Consider the following 13,391-nt stretch of genomic DNA (forward strand, 5'->3'; position numbering starts at 1 on the left):
GCTAGCTTTTCTGATTCCCTTCTAGAACAGCAGTTCTCAACCTGGGGGTGGGATAACCCTTTCACAGGGGTCGCCTAAGACTACCAGAAAACAGATATTTATTTACATTATGATTAATAACAGTAGCAGAATTACAGTTATAAAGCGGCATTGAAAATAATTTTATAGTTGGGGGTCACCACAGCATGAGGAACAGTATTAAGGATCACAGCATTAGGAAGGTGGAAGACTATTGTTCTAGAATAGACCTGAGACTGAAATGCCAAGGGCCTGTCTACCCCTCTCACCTATTTTACAGAAAAGAAGACACAGTGCAGAGAAGAGGCATGCCCAAGGTCACTTAGATAGCAAGCAAATTGGCAGGCAATCAGAAATAAGTAGAAGCCTTTTGAGGAGAGGAAGCACACCCTCCCCCATCTTTAGAAGGAAAAAGACAAGATAGGCTAAGTCAATAATCTAGGTCAGCTGGGTTTTGTCTGTCTGCTTGCTTTTTTTTTCTTAAAAAAGATTGGTTTTTATTTTATATGTATGAATATTTTGCCCATATGTATGTCTGTGCACCACATAGATACTTGGTGCCTTGAAGGAAGGCCAGAAAAGGGTGTCTGATCTCCTGGGGCCAGAGTTACAGATGGTTGTGAGCTGATATGTAGGTACCAGGAACTGAACCCCGATCCTCTGCAAGAACAACCAGTACTCTTAACAACTGAGTCATCTCCCCAGCCTCTGCTGCTTGCTTTAGTATTCCATACTGACTTATAATTTGTTAGATAGCCAACGATGATCTTGAACTTCTGATCCTCCTGCCTCCACTTCCTGAGTGCTAAGATTACAGGAATGTGCCACCACACTGGTTTTATGGGATTCTGGAGCTTGAAACCAGAGCTTTATGCATGCTAAGCAAGCACAATACCAACTGAGCTACAGCCCCAGCCTCAAAGCAGTTGTTTTAAAACTTATTAATATTAGTTGAGCACAGTGATATATCTGTGATTCAGCACTCAAGTTAAGGGTGAAGAATCACAAGTTGGAAGCCAGCTTGGAAAACAGTGGGACTTTATCTCAAAACAAAGCAAAACTTCAGCTGTTGCTATTGTTTGTCCCAAATACTGTCTAATAAAGTAGATGAGAGGCATGTTTCAGAATGAAGCCTTGACATGGCCTAGCTTAGGCAACCGTTTAGGCATTTCCTTAGGACCCTGAGGGTACATAGGTATCTAGTATGTGGGCCCCTGAGCTTGGGAGGTGTGAGTCGCCTTCAATCACACCAAGGCCTCACTCCCCTGGCTTTGTTGGCTGGTACTCCAAGGATTTTAGTTCCAGCAGGAGGCCATGGTTGCCTCTGTAGGAGAAATGGGGAAACCTTTCCTGCCTGACTTTCCTTAAAGGGTGACAGTTCTGTAAAGAAAGGAAAGAGATGGCAAACAAGCCACATGTAAAGAGTGATAAGTGGCCCCTGGAGAGAGGAGACGGAGATGCAGAGCAAGAGGCATCTTACACATAGTGAAGATTCCAAAGGGAGTACAGATGGAGTGATCAGCTCTAGGCAGGCAGAAGCAATGCTCAGACTTCCTCAGAACAGATGGAAGAGAGGCAAGGGAGTACATGCCTGAGGGTGTCTGAGGGATTCCCCACTGTGATCACACAGCAGAAGGGAGGTGGGAAATGGGGCTTGTTAGGAGATTGGTCTGAGATAGCTGCTGGGAAGATGACTGCTAACTAGAAATACATATATTTTTCTCACAGCACTAAGGGACCATTTGAAACTAGAAATCACCCATTCATGTCCCATGAATGATTTTTCTCAAGATACATAAAATAATCCCATAGTACTACAGAGCAGAAGGGTAGTGGGATGGGATTTTGTAGGTGAATTTGATTGGAGGACAGGAGGACAAACATTTGAGTATATTTGTATGGAATGAAGAAGGACCCAGTTTAGATGAGGAAGAGGAAAGGGTAACTGATAAAAAAAAAAAAAAGGAAGGGAAGAGGGCAAATGGGAAAGGGAATAAAATCTTAATAGTCAAAGGATTATTCATTACTATGCAACCCAGTGGCTTCACTCCTAGGTATTTACTCAGGAGAAATGGAAGCATCTAGCTGTGAAAAGATCATATGGAAGAGTATGCTTTGCTAATGGTTGCTAAAGGTGGAAGACAATTCAAATGCTAACACCAGTGTACAGCCTTTCTTTTTCAAAGTTAGCTGATTGATTGATTGATTGATTGATTGATTGATTGATTGATTGATTCATTGTAGCCATGTGCCATGGTGCATTTGATCAGAGGGCAACTCAAGAGAGTCAGTGCTCTCCTTCAACCATGTCAGTTCCAGTGATGGAGCTTAGGTTCATATTGGTGGCAAGCCATCTCACCAGCCTCCATGTTTGACTTTTCATCACTGACAAAATACCAGCAAACAAACAAACAAAACAAAACAAAACAAACAAAAACAAAAAAAGCACTTAAGGGAGGAAGGATTTATTTTTGGTCATTGTTTCAGATGTTTTAGGCCATGGTCAACTGACTCTGTTGCTTTAGGTCAACTAGTCCCTATCTTCCAATAATGTCACTTAATCTATTGATAAGATCAGAGTCCTCAGGATCCAAACACTTCCCAAGAGTGCCACCCAGTGGGGACTAAGCCTTTAACATACAAGCCTTTGGAGGACACTTCACTCCCAAACCTAAACTGGTGAGCAGATAAACTCTCATATTCACATGTGAAAATGAATACAAACTACTGATAAGTGCAAATATGACCATACCCCAAAGGCAGCATAAAGGAGACAGAAGCCAGACACAAAAAGGTACACCCAATATGATTCCATTTGTAAAAAGACAGATGTGGAGGCAGAAATCAGAGTGTGGTTGGCAGGGACTAGGTGGGGCAAGAAATGCTACAGTGATGGTCCTCGTATAATAGAGCACTGTTATAGCTTGGCTATGGTAGTGGATGTGTAGTGATTATAGGCTGCCTGCATGCATTGTCAAATAGAAACATACACTTTAGATATATGGATTTTGTTTTAGGTGAGCTCTGGCTCAATAAAGACGAAAACACATTGCTATGGTTTGGTTGTGGTCTGTACCCCAAAGGTTCTCTGACTACAAACTTGGTCCTTAGTGTGGTGGTATCGAAGTGGTGAGACATTTGTGAGGTGGCTCCCAGAGCTATTCAAGTTAAACATGGAATAGTGGATACCACCCTCAGGAAGCGTTAATGCTTGTCTGTGGAGTGCTTGAGGTCCCAAAAGAGTGGATTGTTATCATAAGACCAAATATGCACCCATGGTAACTTGGTGGATCAGAGGTTAAACAGAGGTGCATGCCTGATTTTGGAATTCCTACTTTATCTGATAATGTTTCCCAGAATGCAGTCCTCCCCAGTGTGAACAATTAACCTCGCACATCCCATTCCACTTAGCAAATGTGAAGCTTCAGGTTCAAGCTTGAGCGCACACACACAGTGAAAATAAATAAAAAAATATCTAAACATATTATCCTCTGTCGTTTATTAAATATTATCAGATTAGGTGAAGAGTGAGAATGATGTTAAAAGAAAAGGCAGACAGTGTAGATGGAAGTTTCTGTCCCTCCCAGTCCTGCGGCTGTTTAGTCACAAATAAACACACACAGGCTTATATTAACTATAAACCTTTTGGCTGATGGCTCAAACTCCTTATTGGCTAGCTCTCTCTTAATTATTAACCCTTTTCTATTAATCTGTCTATCTCCACGTGGTTTCGGCTTACCAGTGATGCCTGGGCCTCTTCTTCCTCTGCAGTTACATGGAGTGTCCCTGACTCTGCCTACTACCTTTCTCTATCCCTGTTTTGATTTCCCACCTGGCTAAATCCTGCTTGTCCATTGGCTAACACAGCTTTACTCATCAACCAATAAGAGAAACATATATTCATTGTTATGAGTGTATTTCTCAGTTAGATTTTCAGTTTATGTACCAAACTAGGACAGCTCCTTGCACAGGATATTTGTTTTGGGATACTTGTACTGTTAGTATTCAGGCATCTGTACTTCCTGCCCTTGGAATCCTCACAGGATACATCCTTAGCTGCAGCCACTAAGAGCACCTCCTGTGCACATTCACTATGTTCCCTTTGGAAAGGTGGGCCTTGCCCACCTCCCATCTTCTCTCTCTCCCTTTCTCTCTCTCCCTCTCTCTTCCACCACTCTTGTCCCTAGGGACTAGTCTCAGTCCCCATCCCTCCCTTCTCTGCCCCTTCTCTCTCCTCTTCCAGCAAACCTCCCATGTGAGCCCTGTTGTATGTGCGACTTCTCTTCATGGTGTTTTAAAATAAATTATGGAATTTAAGATGTTTTAATAACATCTGGCTTTTCATGACAGTGAGATACATCTGATCCTGGGCAGCACCAATCTACTTCAGAGAAGATGTGGGACATTGAAGAACCTCTGTATGGAGTTTGCTTTAAATGTGGCAAATTTAGCCACTGGGCAAGAAACTGTGCTTGCCTTGACTGCTGAAAGAGTGCTGTCCAAACGACAATAAGGGCACCAAGGAAGTTGATTGCTGAACTTTGCCAAGATAAGGTAGGTCAGTCATTCAAACTTCCTGCTCCAGAGAAAAAGTCAGATATTCTAGGCCTGTAGACCAAAGATGGATGTCCCTCCAATGTAGAGAAACCTTTGGTGACTGTTCAGGCACCAAGCTGTCTCTGTCATTTCTCTTTTTTTTTCCTTTTGTCTTTTTTAATGACCCTGTTCCAGATCGCTCAAATACTCTCACTCTCTGTGATAGGCTCTGTGATCACACCCACTCCTTATCCCATCTCAGTGTAATGGGCTCAGGTAGCCCCTCATGATTCACATGACATGTGTATCTATGCTCCTCCCCAGGAGGCACCACCCACAGCTCCCCACTTCTGGAAGGCCCCCATCTCTGCAGGCCTGGTCTCTATTACCTTCATGTCCAGAGTCTGGTTGCTCCCATCCCTCTGCTAGGTCAGGGTGATTTTAGCATGGTAGAAATTCAGGGCCTAGTACTTTAGAGTGATTTTCCCATCAACTCTCACCTTATGGGACACATATAAATTAGAAAAGCATTTTGTAGTCTTCATGAAGATCCATCAATGTGCCTGAACCTTGTTTTGAATGGATGGATCAGTTGGCTAGAAGGAGAGATGCAGACCCCACACATCAGTCTAATCTCAGGATAAGGATGGGAAAGTTTCCATTTTTATTCCTTGGAAAGTTTCAGAATCAGCATGAGCCAGCACAGAGCAAGAGGCTCTGCATCTCCCTCTAGGAAAACAGACTTCTGGTTTGACTGGACCCAGACCTCCAGAGTACATGGACAATGAACAGGCATGACGGAGACCATGGTTCACAAGGCAAATGGAAGGGCACTGATGCTTAATTAACAGAGTGAACTATCCTGAGTGAAGGCTCAGCCCTCTCGGGAGTCCTTCTCTATTGTTGAATTAGTACACCCATTGCACTCTTGTGCTTTGAAGCAAGACGAAGTTCTGTCATTTCTATAGTTTTGGAAGGTGCTCACTCTATACTTCCTGTTTACTCAGATACTATTATATCCTTCTCAGGTCTCTGTTGGGGTTGAAGGCTAGATAGTTCTTGTTTTACAATTTTCCTTGTTACCAAATTCAGAAAAGAAACTCGAAAAAGAGATGTAAAGTTTATAAAGGTCATGAGACGTAAAAGTTTAAGTTGTTTATCTAAGAAAAATGTTTTATGGTCTTAAAAGACACTTTTAGGTTAGTAATACAAATTATGATAGAAAGTGATTTATGTACAGAACTTTGGCCTCACCAAGATAAGATAGACATGGGGTTCTTTCTCCAAAGTTGCCAAATACAAATGGACTGGACAATTGTTCTTACTGTATATAGCTTTATTATGTTAGAGTTAAAACCTTCCCTTTTCATTTAAACAAAAACAGGGAAATGTGGGATATTTTGATAACACTGTGTAAAGATACATCACTGTTTTACCTCACCTGCTTAAGGCACCTTCTGATTGGTTTAATAAAGAGCTGAATGGCCAATAGCTAGGCAGGAAAGGATAGGTGCAACTTTTGGGCAGAGATAGCAACTCTGGGAAGAATCTGAGAGGTGGGGGATTTGCCATCCAGTCACAGAGGAAGTGAGATGTACCGTACTGAGGAGAGGTAACAAGCTTAGTGGCATGATGTAGATTAACATAAATAGGTTAATTTGAGTTATAATAGCTGAGGCCAAGCTTTCATAATTAATAAGAAATGTCTGTGCCATTATTTGGGAGCTGGCAGTCCAGAGAAAGACTGACTATACAGAGTGCTTCTGTGGGTCAGCAGGTGTTACCAAAGAATGGAGATGGACTGGAAGGAGAGGTGGAAAGCTGTGGCAGGGAAGAACTAGGTGGACAATGGATCCACACCAAGAGCCATAGTCCCCAGGAATGATACCTTTAGAGTAATAATAAAGTAATAACAATACATAAAATCAAGTAATAATTAAGATTATTGTGCCTGTAAGAAGTTATAGGACATTACTGAAGATGTAATGAATAATCAGAGAAATTAAAAGGCAGTTCAGGAATTTAAAGACTGAAAGAGTTTAAGACATGAAGTTGATAAATCTCTTAGGGAGTAGACTACAAGACAAAAGCATGAAAAAGCAGAGGGAAAAGATAAAAAGTTAAACTATTAATCTCAGAGCTTTATTATCTGACTGATAGCAGTTTTAAATAGAGTAAAAGAAGTGTTTAAAAAATTCATAGGAGACTAGAAGGCTTTCCAGAAACTGACTGAAGCATTGTGTGGAAAGCATTGAATAGTGTGAGGGCAGAAAGACAAACTGTTACATCACAGGCAGCAAACGTCTCAACAACTAGAAAATAGGGAACAAACAAACAAACAAAAAAAAAAACAAGAGCAAAGATTCTGAACTTAGAAAGGGATATATTTCCAAATATGATTTCCCCCAACCATCCTGAATATTTTAGTGACTCAAAGCCATTACAAAATCAGTAAGACCTCAGCAACCCCCACCCCCAGCCTTCCTTTTTCACGGAGCCCCTAAGATAAAAGAACAGTAAGTTGTGCTGTGAGTCCAATATAGGCAAAGCTCTTACTTACTTTTAACTTTTCACTGACACATAAAATGTGTATATACTTATGGGGCACAATGTGATATTTTATTTACTTATTTACTTTGAAATTACATTATTTACTCATGTGATGCCATGATGTGCATGTGGAGTTCAGAGGATAACTTGTGGGAATAGATTCTCTCTTTCTAGCATGTAGATGCTGGAGATCAACCCTGGCAGGAAGGCTAGTTACTGGCTGAACCACCTGGCTGGATCCAGTGCAATGTTTTGATGCGTGTGTGTGTTGTGTGGAGTGAGCATATCTCCTCTCACCTATCTGCCATATCTACCTGTGAAACATTCAGAACTCGTTCTTCCTGTTTTCCTGAAATGTACCGCATACTATTATCATCTCCTGTCCCCCTTCTGTGAAGACAACATAGAACTCCATTACCTCTCTTTGTAAATTAAGCATCTCCAGAACACAGCTGTGCTCCTCTGCCCAGGACTTGTCTGTGGCAGTTCCCACAATATAAAGGCAGTGGTGACTAGTTGAGAGAGACTGTGAGGTCCAAAGAGTCTAAATTATTTACAGTTCAGCCCTTCATAGAAAATGTTTACTGTTGCTGATGTGTAGCTCAGTGGCAGAGTTTAGCATTTAGAAGGCTCTGGCATTGATTCCCCACACTGGAAAAAAGAGTAAGCCAAGACAATACAAAGCAAAATATTTGTCAGAGTAATGGTAAAAATCTAATCTACTGAAGCAGGGGCACAGAAAGTTCCAGGAGTATTCTTTCTGAAAGAGAAAAATGCAAGAAGGAAGGAAAGACAGGAAAAAAGAAAAGAAGCAGCCATGTCTGATGTTACTGAGAGTATTGGGAGCTTTGTCTGAATTTAAGGACAGATAGATAGAAAGTGAATTTATTAAAGCTTGCCTGAGGGTTCAAAAAGTAAAGCTAAAGTCAGGCAGTGGTTATACCTTTAATCCCAGGATCCAGGATTAGGAGGCAGATGGATCTCTGTTAGTTCAATGCCACACTGACTACACGAAATTAATCCAGTCCTAAAAGAAACAGCTCACAAAAAGGTGATCTGGGTACGGGGGATCATATGCCTTTAATCCCAGCACTATAGAGGTGGAGACAGGAGTGATATGGTTGGGCAGAGAAAGGAATATAAGAAGAAGGAGACAGGAACTGGGAGCTTTTTGCCTCTGAGGATTCATGGGGACAGGATTGCCATTTCAGCTGGATAGAGGTAAGGTCTACTGGCTTGGCTGCTTTGCTTCTCTGATCTTCAGTTTGAAGCTTGAACCCCAATATTAGTCTCTGGGTCCTTTATTTATCATGTTACAAATTCTCTTAAAAAAAAACAAAACACCAAGCTGGGCGTTTGTGGTGCACGCCTTTAATCCCAGCACTTGGGAGGCAGAGGCAGGCCATCTCTGTGAGTTTGAGGCCAGCCTGGTCTCCAGAGCGAGTGCCAGGATAGGCTCCAAAGCTACACAGAGAAACCCTGTCTCGAAAAACAAAAACAAAAAACAAAAAAAACAAAAAACAAACAAACAAACAAACAAAAAAAAAAAAAAAAAAAAAAAAAAAAAAAAAAACCACCAGCCATAACCAGCTTTGTAGCTTGGTGATGCATTGCTTAGTATGCATGTACCCTGGGTTCAATTCCCAACACCATTAAAAAATAAATGAAAACAGGGAGAAAAAAGGAACAAATACATATATTGTATACAGAAACTCTTACAATTACACAATATAGGTATGATAATGACCATTTCTCCCTCTGTTTTGCATGTATAAAGACATAGAAGTCTAACTCATATGTCTTTCTCAGTCACTTTTTACCACATTTTTTTTTGAGGCAGGGTCTCTCATTGAACCTAGAGCTCACAGATATGGCTATACTTGCTGGTTTGTAAGTCCTAGGATCCTACTGTGCACTGCTAGTTTGTGTGTGTGTGTGTGTGTGTGTGTGTGTGTGTGTGTGTGTGTGTGTGTGTTGTGTGTGTTTTGAACTCAGGTCCTCATGCTTGCAGGGCAAGCTTTTTACCAACTGATCTTTATGCCCTATGATCTTTATGTTTTCTTTTGCAACAATAGAGAATAAACACAGGGCCTCCTGCATGGAAGGCAAGTGCTGTGCCACAGAAAGTTCTCTACCTAGTCCCACATCTTCTGTTTTACAAATGTGGAAAACCAACTCCACAGAAGTTGTGTAACTTTCCCACTTTTGCCCACTTTGTGAGTAGATGGGATGTTTGAAACCCAGGCACCCTGTTTGCAAAGCTTGCTCTTGAAATCACTATTCATGCTGCCTCATAAATACCATGAAAGAAATACATAGTCTCCTTGTGATTTCAGATCACATCCAGTTCTAATCTAGACAGTGGTGGCAAGAGCAGTCCTGGATGATTCTAGAGCCTGTTAAGTCAATGATCAACATTACCCATCACATTTATAAAATTGAACCCAGAGAATACAAACAAATCAACCACATTACCACATCATTAACAAGCAATGGGACTGAAGACATAACAACGGATCTCCTGAAAAAGACTGTGACCAGGATGAGTCATTGCTGAATACTAACAGACTTTAAAGGATTAACAATAAGGTGTCTCAGATAATTCTATGGGTCAGAAAGTAAAGGAATAAATGTAAACTCATTAGTAATACTCTTGGGGCTGCAGATATGGCTCAGAGGTTAAGGACACTGGTTGCTCTTCCAGAGGTCCTGAGTTCAATTCCCAGCAACCACATGGTGGCTCACAACCATCTACAATAAGGATCTGGTGCCCTCTTCTGATGTGCAATCATACATGCAGCACTGTATAATAATAAATAGATCTTTTTGTCTGAATTAAAAACAATTCTCTTTTACATACCAATCCCAGTTCCCTCTCCCTCCTTCCTCCCATTCTCCCCACCAACCCCTCATCCCACCCCTTATCCGCTCCCCAGGGAAAGGGAGGCCTCTGATGGGGAATCATCAAAGTCTGACACATTATTTGGGGTAGGACATAGGCCCTTCCTCATGTATCTAGGCTGAGAGAGTATTCCTCCATAGGGAATGGGCTCCCAAAGCCCATTCATGCACTAGGGATAAATACTGGTTCTACTGCCAGAGGCCCCATAGTCTGCCCAGGCCACTTAACTGACACCACATTCAGGGGCCTGGTTTGGTCCTATGCTGGTTCCCCAGCTGTCAGACTGGGGTATGTGAGCTCCCATTTGCTCAGATCACATGTTTCTGTGGGTTTCCCCAGCACAGTCTTGACCCCTTTGCTCATCACTCCTCCCTCTCTACAACTGGATTCCAGAAGTTCAGCTCAGTTCTTAGCTGTGACTCTCTGCTTCTGCTTCCATCAGCTACTGGGTGAAGGCTCTATGATGACATTTAACATAGTCATCAGTCTTATTATAGGGGGAAGGACATTTAAGGTAGCCTCTTCACTATTGCTTAGATTCTTACTTGGGGTCATCCTTGTGGGTCCTTGGACATTTCCCTGGAGCCAGATTTCTCTTTAAACCTAAAATGGCTCCCTCTATTAAGGTACCTCTTTTCTTGCTCTCCTTCTTTATTCTTCCCCCAACTCAACTTTCCTGATCCCTCATATTCTACTCCCCGCTCCCCTGCTACTCTCCTCTCTCTCCTACCTTCCTCCCCCTCCCCCATGCTCCCAATTTGCTCAGGAGAGTTTGTCCCTTTCCCCTTCTCCCGGAGTCCATGTCTCTTTTTGGTTGCTCCTTTTTTCCTAGTTTCTCTGGGGTTTTGGATTGTAGGCTGGTGATTCTTTGTTCTATGTCTAATATCCACTTATGAGTGAGTAGATACCATGTTTTTCTTTCTGTGTCTCTGTTACCTCACTCAGGATGGCTTCTAGTTCCATCCATTTGCCTGGGAATTTCAATATTTCATTGCTTTTTTTTTCTGCTGAGTAACACTCCATTGTGTAGATGTACCACATTTTCTTTATCCATTCTTCAGTTGAGGGGCATCTAGGTTGCTTTCAGGTTCTGGCTATATTACAAATAATGCGCTATGAACAGAGTTGAACAGATGTCCTTGTTGTATGAGTGTGCATCCTTTGGGTAAATGCCCAAGAGAGGTATTGCTGGGTCTTGAGGTAGATCAAAACCCAATTTTCTGAGAAACCTCTATATTGATTTCTAAAATATGACCTGATGATTCTCTGGATTTCCTCAGTGTCCGTTGTTATGTCCCCCTTTTCATTTCTGATTTTGTTAATTTGGATGCTCTCTCTCTGCCATTTGATAAGTTTGGATAAAGGTTTGTCTATCTTGTTGATTTTTCTCGAAGAACCAACTGTTTGTTTCATTGATTCTTTGTATTGTTCTCTTTGTTTCTACTTTATTGATTTCAGCTCTCAATTTGATTATTTCCTGGCATCTACTCCTCCTTGGTGAGTTTGCTTCTTTTTGTTCTAGAGCTTTCAGGTGTGTTGTTAAGTCTCTAGTGTGACTATTCTCCAGTTGTTTTTTTTAAGTGGCTACTTAGTGCAATGAACTTTTCTCTTAGCACTGCTTTCAAAGTGTCTCATAAGTTTGGGTATGCTGTGCTTTTATTTTCATTGAATTCTAGGAAGTCTTTGATTTCTTCTTTCTTTCTTTCTTTCTTTCTTTCTTTCTTTCTTTCTTTCTGTTACTTCTTCCTTGATCCAGGAGTGTTGCAATTGCACATTGTTCAATTTCCATGAGTCTGTAGGCTTTCTGCAGTATTCAAAGCATGGTGGTCTGATAAGATACAGGGGGGTATTCGTATTTTTTTTTTTTGTATCTGATAAGGTTTGCAATGTTGCCGAGTATGTGGTCATTTTAGAGAACTTCCATGTGGCACTGAGAAGAAGGTATATTCTTTTGTGTTTGGATAGAATGTTCTATAGATGTCTATTAAACCCAATTGGGTCATAACTTCTGTTAGTTCCTTTATTTCTTTGTTAAGTTTCTGTTTGGTAGTCCTGTCCAGTGGTGAGAGGGGGGTGTTGAAGTCTCCCACTATAAGTATGTGGAGTTTATATGTGATTTGAGTTTTAGTAATGTTTCTTTGGTGAATGTGGGTGCCTTTGTATTTGGGGCATAGATATTCAGAATTGAGACTTCATCTTGATGGATTTCTCCTGTGATGAATATGAAATGATTATCTTCATCTCTTTTGACTAATTTTAGTTTGAAGTCTAGTTTGTTAGATATTAGGATAGCTACACCTGCTTGTTTCTTAGGTCCATTTGATTGGAAAATCTTTTCCCAACTCTACTCTGAGGTAACATCTGTCTTTGAAGTTGTGGTGTGTTTCTTGTATGCAGTGGAAGAATGGATTCTGTCTTTTTACCTATTTTGTTAGCCTGTGTCTTTTTATAGGAGAATTAAGACTATTGATATTGGAAGGCCCACCCTGAGTCTGGACACACCTCACCCCTGTCCATACTCTGTCCTCTGTCCTGCAGCAGGTGAGTCTGGGCGCTGCTCTGCCCCCCCCAACTCCTCCATCAACCCCTTCTCGCTTCTGCCTGAGTGCACCAGGACAAAAGTGGACCTGCCCAGACCAGAAGGCCCACCCTGAGTCTGGACACACCTCACCCCTGTCTATACTCTACCCTCTGTCCTGTGTCAGGCGCCGAGTCTCAGGTGAGTTTGGGTGCTGCTCTGCCTTCCCAACCTCCCCCATGAGTCCCTGCTCACTTCTGCCTGAAAGCCCCCGCCCCCAGAGTGGACCTGCCCAGACCGGAAGGCCCATGCTGAATCTGGACACACCTCACCCCTGTCCACACTCTGCCCTCTGCTATCCTGCTGCCACTAGAGGCTGAGCTCTCAGCCTGCCACCAGAGAGAGGGAAAGACCCCACCTGCACTCACTGGAAGAAGGGATGGGAAGAAGATAGAGTAAGAACACACTCAACAACAGAAAAACCAATATGACACCACCAGAATCTAGGGACTCTATACCAGCAAGATCTGACAAGCCCAACACAGAGGATGAAGAAGAGATGGACCTCAAAAATTATCTTAGGAAGATGATAGAGACCTTTAAAGAGGAAACAAGAAAACCCCCTAAATAGAAGAAAAAATAAGCAAAAAAATTACATGAAATGGAAGAAAAGACAAACCAAAAAATTCAAGAAATAAACAAATCTCTTAAAGAATCTAAAGAAAGCCAAGAAAAAAATAACCAAACAAGTGAAGAAAGCACTCGAAACAGTTCAAGGAATGAAAGCTGAAATAGACACAATAAAAAAAAAAAAAACACAGAACGAGGGGCTGCTGGAAATAAAAAGGCTGTATAAACAATCAGGAA

The sequence above is a fragment of the Cricetulus griseus genome, chromosome 2 (assembly GCF_003668045.3).
Source record: "Cricetulus griseus strain 17A/GY chromosome 2, alternate assembly CriGri-PICRH-1.0, whole genome shotgun sequence".
NCBI lineage: Eukaryota > Metazoa > Chordata > Mammalia > Rodentia > Cricetidae > Cricetulus > Cricetulus griseus.